Source organism: Ictidomys tridecemlineatus, chromosome 1, assembly GCF_052094955.1.
Source record: "Ictidomys tridecemlineatus isolate mIctTri1 chromosome 1, mIctTri1.hap1, whole genome shotgun sequence".
In the NCBI taxonomy this organism is placed as follows: Eukaryota; Metazoa; Chordata; class Mammalia; order Rodentia; family Sciuridae; genus Ictidomys; species Ictidomys tridecemlineatus.
Genome location: NC_135477.1, coordinates 122149165 through 122162844, shown reverse-complemented (window position 1 = coordinate 122162844; position 13680 = coordinate 122149165). Strand labels below are relative to the sequence as shown.

General features: G+C 52.0%; 2 long non-coding RNA genes across 2 annotated transcripts; one reads left to right on the top strand and one right to left on the bottom strand.

The window, feature by feature from the left end:
* Positions 1–5795: 5795 nt before the first annotated feature.
* On the bottom strand, positions 5796–8514 carry LOC144377175 (uncharacterized). Its single transcript, XR_013437863.1, has 3 exons — positions 6986–8514; positions 6640–6690; positions 5796–6061 (listed from the first exon to the last, which is right to left on the bottom strand). It is a non-coding gene; the product is annotated as an uncharacterized LOC144377175 (long non-coding RNA).
* A 128-nt stretch (positions 8515–8642) lies between these two features.
* Positions 8643–12981, top strand: LOC144377174 (uncharacterized). The gene is made up of 2 exons (XR_013437862.1): positions 8643–11895; positions 12657–12981. It is a non-coding gene; the product is annotated as an uncharacterized LOC144377174 (long non-coding RNA).
* Positions 12982–13680: the final 699 nt, after the last annotated feature.

Below are 13680 nucleotides of genomic sequence, written 5' to 3'. Positions count from 1 at the left end.
GGGCGGGGTGTGTGAGGAGAAAGGGACCCAAGGCAGCCCAAGGTATCTGCAGCCTCACATCAGTGCAAATCAATGCAAGATTAAAATTCATAATGGTTCCGGGGCACAACTGCAAACAATTTGTTCAGTAAACTTTGCTCTAATTGGCATTCGTAGAATTTCCTGTTAATCAGGCCCCTTGGGCTCTGTGGGTCTGGGATGCTCTGTCTCCCCATGACAGGACAGGGAGTGTGTGATGGGGTGTGAGAGGAAGCAGGCAGGGAGGGTCTTCAAATGTGGGCATCTCACTAGGTGGACTCAAGTGCCCAGTTGGGGTGTCCATAGCCCCACCTTACCCAGGGGGTACCTCCGAGCCACTCAATGCGGTTGCAATGAGGGGTGTGGATCTGCCTGAGTCAGCCTGGGTCAGTCTGGCGGAGACAGCATGTCTGCGGCATGTGCATGGGTGCTGTGATAACGCACCTCAGCTGAAGCGTTTGTCCAGGTGACAGGGTATGCCTTTGGCAGTGTGTTGGTATTTGGTGCCAGCACATCGCTGTCCAGGCGTGGTCTTCAATGGATCAATAAAGCATAGTGTGTGTGGAGTCCGAGCCTCAGTGTGGAGGCTGCTGGGCTACAGTCCCTATTTAGATTCCTCTCTGGATCCAGAAGCTGTAACTGGTGATGATCCAGCTGGGTCATCAGAGGTCTCCTTCCTGTGGATCCATGCTTGCTGTCACTAAAGCAGAGTGGGCTCCCAGAGGCAATGTTGCCCCTGCCCTGTGCCCACCACCTCTTTCCTGAGGTCTTGCTATCCATCACCCACCAGAGACCCGAGACTTAGACCAAAGGCTTTGGAGGGTTCTGCTGAAAAAGATCAATGACCTAAAATATGTCAAGAATTCACATGAAGAACTCATAAGCAACGAGTGCTTAATTAAATGCCAGCCAAACATCACATTATGCCAACTGCAAAGCTGCTCAACTCATATGGTTATATACAAATCACACATAACGTGAGATCCGGGTGTATTTTATTATATTTGATGTTATATGAAGTGTAGTGAGGAAACAAGCAGATCTAAAAACAGCCTCCAGCTCGTCCCTTGGGTTGAGGGCAGGTGTCCCCAACTCTGCTCACTTTTTCAGGAAGGAGTCCTCTGTCCTTGTGATGGGGGTCACTTTGACACATTAAGTCAGATCCTGGCACACAGTGACTGAAAAGGTGTGTGTGTGTGTGTGTGTGTGTGTGTGTGTGTGTGTGTGTGTGTGTCCTGGGTCTCAGAGTGCAGTGACAGCCTGCAATTCTGAATAGTATTTTTTCTTCTTGTTCTTGGGGATGGAGCCCAGGGTGCTCTACCACTGAGCCACATCCCCAGTTCTTTTATTTCAAGACAGGGTCTTGCTTAGTTGCTGGAGCTGGCCTCAGATGTGATCTTCCTGCTTCAGCCTCCAAAGTCACTGGGATGACAGGCCTGCACCACCATGCCCAGCTTCTGAATCCTTTGATACAGAGAGCGACTGCAGCGCTTGTGTAAGGGTGTGTAAGGGGCTGGCCTCCCCCTCAGATGGCCATGGCCCTTCTTTTTGTGTGCATGCATGTCCAAACACATAACTCGCTGCTCTGAGCACCAGGCCTGGGGCGGGGCCTGCTGGCACAGGCGTGTATGGCTCCAGCCTCCCTCACAGTCATTATCACAGCAGGAGCAGCTCTTGCCCTGGGGCCGCCCTCACTCTTCCAAGCAACTGCTGCTTTTCTCAAATTAACCCCTCTGCTCCAGCTTCTCATTTTCCTGCCAGGGGGCCGTGGGCTGGCTGGGGAGGGGTCTCCCAGGACAGTGGCCCCAGCAGGCAAGCTGATCATCCACAGCCCCTGCCCGCCCCTTGTCCACAGGAGGACCTCTTCCTTCTTGAGTCCCGTGGCTGTGGACTGCAGAGACTGTGTGATTGAACAGTCGAGGGTCAGTCGCATGGGGCTCTGGGCCTGCGTGGAAGGCGGGGTCTGAGTGCATGTGGCAGGGCCCTGGCTGCTGGGGAGGGCTGAAGCTGCTCTCTGAGGGGCAGCAGAAGGGGCCAGAGCCCCTCAGGCAGTGGGGCAGGGCCAGAAGAGCCTGAACTGCAGGCAGCAGACCAGCCAGGGAGGTGCTGGACGCACCCTAAGCTTATTCAGGGGTACCCGAGGAGGGCCCACCTAGGTAGAGGGCCTGCAGCATCCCTTCCACCTGCCCACAGGGCCAGATCCAGGTGAGGGAGCCCCTAGATCTCAACAGCAGTTGCTAGGAGAGGAGGAAGAGGGGAAAGCGGGGAGACCAATGGAAAAAAGGGAGGAAAGAGTTAATCCCAGAGGACCCGGATCTGAACTGCTGTCTCCCACCTGAGTTGGGGAAGAAGGAGTGGGCTCCCCAGAGGCAAAAGGAGACCCAGGGAAGGTGCACACAAGGGAGCCCGGGGCTGGGGGAGGTGGATGAACATCATCTCCAAGCTGGGCATGCCAAGCTCTTCTGGCTGCAGATGACCCTATGTATGACGCAAGTCTGCAGGCCCTGCCAGTGGGGGCAGGATTCCCACCACTAGCATTTTGGTTCTGACTCCACGGAGTTCAAGGTGTACCCTGTGCTGCTGGGTTAGCGTCATGAGCAGGATCCAGTCAACCCTCATGGAACAGGCAGTCTGCTGGAAGAGACGGAGGTGTAACCAGCCTGGGATGGGGAAGCTCAGAGCTGTGGCTGCCCAGAGGCAGCCTAGGGGTGAGGGAAACCGCTTGGAGGAAGCCTGAATGATTGCCATCACAACAAATTCATATTTGCAATAATAGTAACACAATAATAAATACAGAGTATCTGCCACACCTGAGTAAAGTATCTCATTTAATCTCTAAAATCGCCCTGAGTTAGATACTAGTATTCCCATTTTATAGATGAGGAAGGTGAGGTTCAGAAAGTTTTAAATACTTTATTCAAGATAATGTAGCTAATAAGGGGCAGAGCCAAGATTTCAAGTCCACAGCCCGGCTCAGTGGTGCATACCTGGAATCCCAGCGGCTCTGGAGGCTGAGGAAGGAGGATCGCAAGTTCAAAGCCAGCCTCAGCAAAAGTGAGGCACTGAGCAACTCAGTGAGACTCTGTCTCTAAATTAAAAAAAAAAAAATGCTGGGACGTGACTCAGTGGTTTGGCACCCCTGGGTTCAATCCCCAGTACCAAAAAAAGAAAAAAAAAAAAAAAAGATTTCAAGTCCAAAAAAATTAAAATATACACCCAAACTGGGACAAGCCCCCTAGGGTCTTGAGTCACCTTTCCTAATTTCAGCAGCAGCACAGGCCTCTGGACAGCCGCTGCTCTCGGCCTGGCAGCTGGAGCAGGCCCCCATGGGCAAGATGCAGCAGTAGGTGAGGCCCAGTTTGCAGAGACTGACATCTACCTGGCCCTGTTTTCATTTGCTTTGGGTTGAGAAAGGAAAAGGCCCACGTTTTTATGACACCAGCTTGTGATTCTATTTTCTGTTTAAATTCTGGGTGAGGGAAAAATAAGAGACATCAGAGAAACCTTCAGAATCTCATTTGGAGAGTCTGAGCTGCAGATAAATGAGCCTCCTGCAGAAGCGCTACATCAAAGCGAATTTTCTCAGCTGTATTTTCTTTCTTTTAATAGGGCCATTTACTACATTAATATTCCAGGAAGTCATTTTAATTTCATGTTTATCATCCATTGGGAAAGTTAAACAGGATCAATATGTAACCAGTGGCGAATTTGGGGATCCTGGGGGAGAAAGGGAGTGTTTGGAGGCTTTGGTGATTCCACAGCTGGGAGTCCTTAGGAGGGAAGGGGAGGCTGGGAGAGGGAAGGTAGGATGGGAGGGGGTGAGGAAGCAGGGGCACAGGGGAGTCCTGCGGTGGTAATCATCAGAACGCGCATTATAGGAACAATAATTGAGCATCTACTAGTGCAAGGTATTGCTCATGCCTTGGAGTACAATCCCCACAACGAGTCATGAAGTAGGTGTTCTTCCCATCCTCAAATATGGGGAAACTGAGTCTCAGAAGATTTTTCCCAAGAACTTAGATATATTTTTTTAAAGAGAGAGAGAGAGAGAGAGAGAGAGAGAGAGAGAGAGAGAGAGAGAATGTTTTTTAATATTTCTTTTTCTTTTTTTTTTTTTAATGTTTATTTTTTAGTTCTCGGCGGACACAACATCTTTGTTGGTATGTGGTGCTGAGGATCGAACCTGGGCCGCACGCATGCCAGGCCAGCGCGCTACCGCTTGAGCCACATCCCCAGCCCAAGACTTATATCTTAATGCCTAAGATCTTCCAGAACTCTGCTTCATTTCTTCACTATCTATACATCAAGCACTTGCTCTTTGCTGGGCATTATCTAGCAGATGGAGACTGTAGGTCAATGAGAGTTAATCTATCAAAAGTGTAAGGACCCATGTCTAGACCACTGTGTGTCTCTTTTGGTGATTTGCCTTCTTCTAGGGACACCTCTGGGCCCCTGCCCTTGTAGAGGTTACAGTCAGGTGGTGGCAGGGCCAGGTTTACAGCAAATAATCACACAAAGACTGGGTGCGGTGGTGCACACCTATAATCCCCAGCAACTACGGAGGCAGGAGGATTACAAGTTCAAGGCCACTTAGACCTTATCTCAAAATAATAATAATCATACTATAGTAATAAATTCATTAAAAAATAAATGGTTGGGGATGTGGGTCAGTGGCAGAGTGTAGAACACCCATGGGTTCATTTGCCAATATCACCCTCCCCCCCAAATTTAAAAAATTTAAAAAAAAAACAACTATCACAGGAGGAAAGAGGAGATTGCCTCTGTGTCAACAGGAGAACTGCATCCAGGGGCTTCACCTAGAAAGCAGGCCAAGAAAGGCCTCCTTGGGGAGGGACTCTCCAGCTGGGATCTGAGGGCAGCAGGGGAGGCTGCTGGATGACAGGGACCAGGGTCAGTTCTGGGGAGTGAGGGGCACCACAGTCAGGAGGAGCCAGGACCCTCCAGGGGCGGCTGGGGTGGGTGTCAGAGTGCAGGGGAGCCTCCTGCACCAGGGGCAGGATTTGGGGAAACCCAGAAGTCCAGGAGGCAGATTTATACACTGGGTCAAGTTTGTACCAGAGAAGGGGACGGGTGTGCAGGGAACTGAGAGAGGGAGGGAGGACCTTGGAATCAGCAGTGGGCTCCTCTCTCTCTCTCCCTGCTTTGGATCCCAGCTCATCCTGTTGGCCTCGCCGTTACAGTAGAGCTCATCTGACCTCCTAGCACCCTCTCCGTCACCACCTTCCAGAAGTAAGCCACCACCTCCCATCTCCTGAATTATTGCCATAGCCTCCCAACTCTGCTCCCTGTTTTTGCCCACGTCCCCAACATCCATTCTCAATGCCACAATCAGAGTGGTACCTTGAAATCATAAAAAAAATCCTCTGGTAGATTAGTGTCTCATTCAGATAAAAGCTAAAAGTCCTTGCAAAGGCCGACAAGGCTGGACACGATGTGCCCTTCTCTCATTATTTCATAACTCCAATTCCTACTCTCTACCTTTTCTAATGCACCTATTCTGGCTTCCTTGCTGTTCCTATAACATCCCAGACATAGACCCACCTCAGGACCTTTGCACTTGTTGTTTCCTTTCCCTGGAATAATCTTTCCCCAGGTATTTGCTTGCTCAAGTCTTTCATTCCTTGGACTTTGTCCATTTCCTTCCCTGTTGTGTCCCCAGTTTCTACAACAGTGCCTACCCATTGTAGGTGCTCAGTCAATCATAAGAAGGGCCACTTCTCCACTTTGGGAGGCAGGGAGCAAATCTCCAAAGAGAATGCTATCTCTGTGTTTGTCTTTATTTTTTTTTTTTCTTTCATTGATTCCTAACAACAGGCTTCTATAGCTATTACTGGCTCCAGGTCCTAGGTGAGCCATCCAAGACTCAGGGAGGTAGTGAGGTTGAGCCGGGAATCTCGAATCTCGAATCTCGAAGGATAATGCACTGGCACCAGACTGCTGGGACTAAAATATTGGTGCCTCCATTTCCCAGCTGTGGGAACTTGGACAAGCTTCTGTTCTCTCTGTGCTTCAGTGTCTTTGTCTGCAAGATGGGAACAACCATAGTACTCACCCGCAATGGCCGCTGGAGGATTCCCTGGGATAATACAGGCACAGGCCTTTGCTAGGGCTGCGAGCAGGGCCCTTAACGTCAGCGCACTCTGCCACCTAAAGTTGCAGTCCACATGGTCATTTCCCTACTCAGGGTGTCCAACCCTTTTCTACCAGGAACTGCAGGTCAGCCCAGGGCCCTGCCTTCAAATGGCAGCGGCTGGGCTTGTCCAGTCCCATTTGTTTAGGTGGAATTTAATTTCTCCCTAAGCCAAGAGTCTTCTGCCCCCTCCTGCCCTCTCTCTTGCTCTCATCAGCAGGAAAATGAGCTCCGGGAGCTTTCCCCCTGGTCCAGAAATCCAAGGTGAAGAATTTCATTAACAATCAAGAGGACATAATCAACATTCTAATAATTCCAGATCCACACTCCCCGTTTGGCAGCCCCCCCAAAGTGCTCCAGTTCCCCCCACTCCACCCCATTCCCAGCTCTCCCAGACGCTCTCACCTTGACAAAGAAATCTCATTTCCTCTCCAGCCAAATTTGCTTTGCTATTAAATTCAGCACCTTACCTTCTGCCCTGACGATGAGGGGATGTACTCCAGCTTCCCGGACTTCTGTTTCTGAAGGAGACAGGAGTGGGGACAAGGGCGTCACCAGGGACTTGCTTCTCTTACACCTCCTGGAAGTTCCAGGGTGAATTCCCTCTAGGGACTCAGGGACCCCCTACCCCGTGCCCAGAGAAGCAGAACTTCTTCCAGGGTGTGTGGGGGGAGGGGCCCTGGTATTTCTCTGGACTGCGGAATGTTCTAGAGTTGATAAATGGCTTTTTTTGAGTTCTAGATGCATTTCACACAGAGCGAGGGCCCCACCTTCAAGCCCCTACCCCAGCCCTTAGGAAGATCTAGTCTGTACCACCTTCTGACTGTGCGACCTTGGGTAGATTAACTTTTCTGAGCTCATGTCTGGTGATGGCCTTCTTGCTGATGGGGACTCTGGAAATCTGGAGGAGGCACAGGACACAGGAGACAGAGTCAAACTGGCTTTTATACTGACCCATTCTGAAGATAACCCATTAACCCACTACTCCGTGATGGGGGCTGGGGATGTGGCTCAGTGGTAGAGCACATGTCTAGCATGTGGAAGGCTCTGGGTTCCGTCCCAGGACTGGGGGGCGGGGGGAATCCCTGAATAGATTAACCCATTGGCGAGGCAAGCCCCTCATGATCTAATCACCCCCATGAGGGCCCACCTGGTCTCACCTCCTGGTACTCACAAGGAAGATTAAGCCTCATCATGAGGTTTGGTGGGCATAAGTCATAGTCATGCGATAGCAGTCTCCTTATCTATAAAAAGGGGATAATAGCAGTAATGTCTCTCTCAAGGTCTCAGGGGGATGAAATGAGGTAATGCTCAGGCGAGTGCCCGGCCTGGAGTTGACACAATCCCTGATAGCTACCACATGGCTATGAATCCAGTAGTGGTGTCTTTGGCCCTTGGGTACAACAGGGTACTGCCGTCTTGCCGGTTCCCCCTTATTCCTCAGTTCATGCACTTGGAATACATTATTGAGTTCTTCTGGGCACAGTGAAGGCTCCTGGGATAAATATGTTAATTAGGCATTTACAGTAGGTGTGGTCAGTGCTGAGGCAGGGGAATTCTAGAGAACACCTAAAGGGGGCACCTACCTGGTGGGCGGAGGCTTCTGGCCTCTAGGCGGAGCTAACTTCTGAGTTGAGACCTGAGAAACAAGGAGGGATTCTCCTGGAGATGTGTGATGGGGACTCGGAGAGTGGAAACCGGCAGTGCATCAACTCAGAGGAACCAGGACCCAGCGCTAGGGACGGCTGGAGAAGAGGCTCCTTAGGTGGTACGCGTTGGGGGCAGTCGCCACTGAGGTCCAAGTGGCAAACTGGGCCTTGTAAGCTACGGAGAGGAGTTGGCTTCTGCCATGAGGGCAATGGGGAGCCATGGAAGGGCATTAGGGAGAGCAGTGACCTTAGTGTCCTTATGGAAACAGCTATCTGGCTGCAGTGTGAGGGCTGGATGGGGCAGGGGGAGGATGAACAGGGAGAGAAATGAGGAGAGTGAGGAGGCTGCTGGGCCAAGGGCTGAGGATGAGAACAGTAGACAGATGCACAGCAGAGGCCATTGAAGTGCCCTGTGACAATGCTGGAGTCTGGCTAGAGCACCCTACCCCTAGGAGGTAGCTGAGGGGAGAAAGGGGCCCTGCGTATCTGGGCTCCAGGTCCCTGTGTGGAAATGTGCCTTGGGGAGCTGGAGTCAGGGCCAGGAGCAGGAGCCCAGGGGTCCATGCAACTCTGGCCTGGCCAGCCGAGCACTCTCTACGTGGGGGTCACAAGCCTTCGAGCATTCTAGGTTCCAGGGAGGCTTGGCAGGAAGTTTAATTCTCTAATCTCTGAATCCTCCTGAAATCTCTTTCCAGCCTTGAGGCACCCTCTGGCACATCTCCCTTGTACTTCCTGCGCACACCACACACTCCAGCACCCCCCCCACCCCCCCCCACATGTTCCCGGCTCCATGATGAGCACTGGGTGACGGAGGCAGGGACCTTGAGAGAACCCAGGAGAGGAGGGAGAGGTGGGGGAGGGGAGAAGGATCCCCAGGGCTCCCTGGAGCGGATAAACTGGAGGTACTTGCTGTTGCAGTCTGGTGGCTTAGACCTGGACTAACCCCTGAGGGGAGGAGGTGTGGCCGGCTTCGTGACTGGGGTGTAGTTCCCTACGGGAGCTTCAGCCAGCAGGTGGGGACCCTCCAGACCCCTTCCTTTCTAGCTCTCCTAGGGCAGATGGCCGTGTCACCTCCTGCAAACCATTCCTGCCCTTCTTTCCACCAGGGGATCTGCAGCAGGACTTAGGGGTATGTGTGTGGGCTTTGGGAAAGGGGAACCGAGGAATTTGGGTGAAAGAAAAAGAAAAAGCAAAGTCTTGTCTCCCTTTCTAATGGGGACAGGAGGAGTATGAAGAGATGAAAAGGAGGTAGCTAATGGAGGAACAGAGGCCAAGGTGGGGAGAAGGTCAGTGTGAAGGTCCAATGGCAGGGGTAGGTGTGGGGGAGGAAGGAGCCACCATCAGGAGCCTGCCTGCAGGCCCCTGGCCGAGTCCTTCTCCACAGGGCAGCTGGATCATGCTCCTGCCCCAAGTCCTTTTTTTTTAGTTGTAGTTGGACACAATTCCTTTATTTTACTTATTTTATTTTTCTGTGGTGCTGAGGATGGAACCCAGGGCCTTGCCTGTGCTAGGCAAGCGCTCTGCCTCTGAACCACAACCCCAGCCCCTTGCTCCAAGTCTTGCTAGAGCTCTTCCATGCTGCAGTGACTTAGATATGAGGTATCCCCCCAAAGCTCAGGTGTGAGACAGTGCAACACAGAGGTGGATTATAAAAGTTAACCCAGTCAGTGAGTTAATCCCCCTGATAGAGATGAACTGGGTGTCACTGTAGCCAGGTGGGGAGTGGCGGGAGGAGGTGGGTCACTGAGGGCGTGCCTTTGGGGTATTTATTTTGTCCCTGTGAGTGAAGTCGTCTCTCTCTCTACTTCCTGGTGCCATGTTCTCAGATGCTTTCCTCTACCACACACTTTTGCCATGATGCTCATGGTATTTGTGTGTGTGTGTGTGGGGGGGGTGAGGGCCCTGCTGGGAATTAAACTCAGGGCCCCACACAAGCTAGGCAAGTGCTTTACCACTAAGCCACGTGCCCAGCCTACTTTTGGCATTCATGTTCTACCTCATCTCAGGCCCCAAGGAATGGAGTCAGCTGTCTATGGACTAAGACCTCTGAAACTATGAGCTCCCAAGTAAATGTTTTCTTCTTAACATTGTTCATGTCAGATCTTTGGGTCACAGCTGTGAAAAAGCTGACTAAAACACATGCCCTCAGAATAAGGTTCAAACTCTTCCAACAAGGTCTTGGTCCAGCCTCCAGTCTCTACACTTGATGCCCTCCCCCCACAAAGGCCACTTCCCAGTGCTCCTCCCTCTGCTTGGAACAGTCTCTGTGTCCAGCCCCACACCATAGCCTCATTTATGTGACAAATTCCTCCATATCCTTTAGGCCTCAGAAACTAGGATGCTTTCTCAGACCACACCTCCAAGCTAGACAAAGCTTCTCTTCTAGGTTCCCTGGGCCAATACTGGCCTCCCCGCCCTCCACGGCAACCTGTGCTTCTCTCTGCTGTCCCTGATGGCTCTGTGTGGTAACTGTGAGGGCAGGAACTTGCCCTGCTAGACTCCTCAAGTCTTGGCAGCATGCCTAGCACTCTAGATATCAGTGGAAGGAAATCCCAGGAATCACCAAAATGTCAACCTTGTCTGATAAAGTGAATTAGAGAAAATAGGCCAGTCTCCAGATGGTGGAAAGGACTTGCCTAAGGTCACACAGAGAGGAAAAGCACTCAGGATTCCTAACTCCCAGATGCTTGTCTTCCCACTCTGAAAAGAAGAGGAGGAGGTAGTGAGTGGAGGAACACAGAGGTCATGGTGGGGACAGGGTCCATGTGGGTCCCATAGCAGCTGGGCCTGTGCAGTGTGGAAGCAGAGGTAGGTAGGTGCACTATACATGACTGGCTGGGGACATGCTCAGGCCAGGGCTCTTGACTGCCCCATGGGGAGGCGACCAGCTCTCTAGAGGAGGTCATTGGAATAGGGATGGGGGGATGGGAGGAAGTACTGGGGAGCCAAGCAGGCCAGGACCTTGGATTGGAGATTGATGTCATCTCAAACCCCTGTGGAAGCTGAGAGCATGTACCCAGGGGGCAAGGCAGACACTGGGGATGCAATCAGGGCTAATAGCCTCCCAGCCTGAGATGCAATTAGGGGCAGGTTCCCAGTGGGCCTCAGGCAGCGCTAAAGGCAGTTAGTTGCTGGAGTTGGGGTGGGGGCCACCTCTGCAATCCTGGCTGCGGGTCTGAGGGGCCAGGATGAGGGCACAGGAAGAGTAAGGGGACCTTCAAATGGAAGGCTAACATGGGTGAGTAGTAGCACTTAGAGATGAAGTGCAACTATGGCAGATCGGTAATGGGGGTCACTTTCCCCAGACCCCAGATATAATAGTGAAGAGCAAACAAGTCACCTTAGGGCCTTATACTTTCCGAGGGGCAGTTTTCTTCCCTATAAGATGGGGAGAAAAATAATAGTCTCTATTTCAGAGGATTGTCGTGAAGGTTAAGTGAGAAAGAATATCTAATGCCCAGCCCAGAGCGGGGCCCTGCCTCATTTCTCAGCACATCATCATCTTGATAGGGATGACTTAGGAAGGTGGTGGCCCAGGCTGGACTTGAACCTTGGAATCATGAAGGCCTGGGTTCCATCCCAGCTTCTCCGCTTTCCAGCTCCAGGACTTTAGCTCAAAGTTTACACCTCTAGTTTGTCATCTGTAAAAAGAACTCACAACAGGGCAGGGGATGTGGCTCAAGTGGTAGCGCGCTCGCCTGGCATGCGTGCGGCTGGCCTGGGTTCGATCCTCAGCTTAAAAAAAAAATTAAAATTAAAATTTTAAAATTCTTCTCTCTTTCTCTCTCAAAAAAAAAAAAAAAAAAAAGAAAGAAAAGAAAAGAAAAAAAGAAAAAAAAGAACTCACAACAGTACTTCCCCCAGCCAGGGGCAAGAGGGCCTCAGGCTCTGCCTAAGGTGCTACCTCTACCTGGGTCCTGATCACAGCTCAGGCCCTGACTCTCTCCAGAACCTTCTGCCCCAGAGACCACACGGCAGCCTGTTCTGAAACCTGGGTCTGACCTTGGAAACCCCCAGTCTGTCCACGATGAAGGTCTGGAGAGCTGGCTTTCTACAGAGCCTGGAGAGGGCCAACAGGTACAGATGACCATGCTTTACAGGATAGTTCTATGGAGAAACTGCCACCAGCACACTGTAGATCTGAGGAACCCAGAACCTGGGAAAGCTTCTCTGCTTCCAGACCATAGCCTCAGGCCTGGCTGGGGTGGGGCAGGGCTGGTCATCTGAACTGGAATCATGACCACTTTACAAGACCACTTTATATACATCCTCCACCCAACCCAGGAGAAGGATATAGGCATCCCCCAGTTTTACAAATGGAAAAACTGAGGCTAGAGGGGAGAAGGGCCTGATCCATAACGCCTGACAGCCCAGGAGTCACACCTGGGTTGCCCCCGGGGCTGGGCGCTGGAGGGAGCACAGTAACAGCTTCTGTTATGCACATTCCTGCAAGATCTGCCTGGAAGATCCTGGAAGTCCAGAAAAACATGAAAAGGGACTTGGCTGTATGAACAGCCCCGCCCTTTCAGATGTTAGTGGCCCGAGGATTACACTGACAGACTAATTTACTCTAGGACCACTGGGCAAAAGCCAGGCTCATACAGAGACCAGTGTCCTGCCTACAGGGTCATTAATGGGCCAGAGGTGTTGGTGCTGCAGCGTCAGAGGACAGCCCTGTCCTGCCCTCACATCTGTGTCAGATTCTGTGGTCCTGCCCCACCTGCCTACCCCTCGCCCCAAAGCCCAGGTGCCTGGAGGTAAAGACCTGGCACAGTCCCTGCCCTGCTGCCCACTGCTGTGGTGGCTGCTTTGGGATAAACAAACTTGGACTTTTGTAGGCCCTGAATGACTCAGCACAGCTGGGCCCAAGGCCGCCCCTCCTTAGTTGGTTGGCAGAGAAAGCGGAAATCTGCAGCACCCAGAAGATTCCCTCAAAGAAGGATTGACCTGGTTGCCCACCCCCAGCTCCAACACAGGCTTTGGAAAAGAGCTGCACTCCATTTGTATAGGTGCAAGAGCATGGGCTGCTGTAGGCCTGGGTTCAAATCCCAGCCCTGGTGTTTACCAGCCGTGTGGGCTGAGTCCCAGTTTCCTTGTCTGTAAAATGGGGATAATGGGATCTAACTCTGCAAAGATGAATAAAGAACATTTGTGAGGAGAGCACACAGGCATTCTGCAAAAGCTTGCTTCCTTTCCTCTCTGGCAACTGAAATCCACCATTAGTGGCAGAGCCATCCCCAGACTCCTTTAAAATGCACGGAGCCGGGAAGAGAGGGACAGTTATTAAGTCCACCTGAGCTGGAGCACGTGCGGAGCCTGACTTTCGCAGCTGTGGGATGGAAATGATTCTGTTGCTCCTGTTATTGAGTTACTGACACCTGAGTAAAGCCGGGCTGGCAGGGCTGTGGAGAGCAGATCCTGCCCCACTCCCTTCTTGTAAAAAGGGAAAGGTGCAGAGGGGGAGCTCCTAGCTCAAGGTCACCCAGAGTCAGGGGCTGGAAGATCAGGCTCCCATCCAGTTTGCCTGTGATTTGACTTCCTGTGTCCAGGAAGACAGGTCCTGGGGGAGGGGCTGCCCCCCACCCCCCACCCCAGGCCCTGACAAGGGGCCCTAGATTCTGGAACGGTGCTTGGCAAATGTAAGTACTCAATTCGTATTCATGAGTGGATGAGGGAGTGAGTGAATGGGGTGGCAAAAAGAGGAAGGTGCCCTTCCAGGACAGGAGGGTGTCTTTCCAGGGCTGAGTCCACTGCTCCTCCTCCAGATGGCACTGTGTGTGTGTGTGTGTGTCCAGGGTGGGGGATGGTATTCCCCAGGGAAAGGATCTGAGCTGCAGCCTGAGGGATGGAGGTTAGACTGCA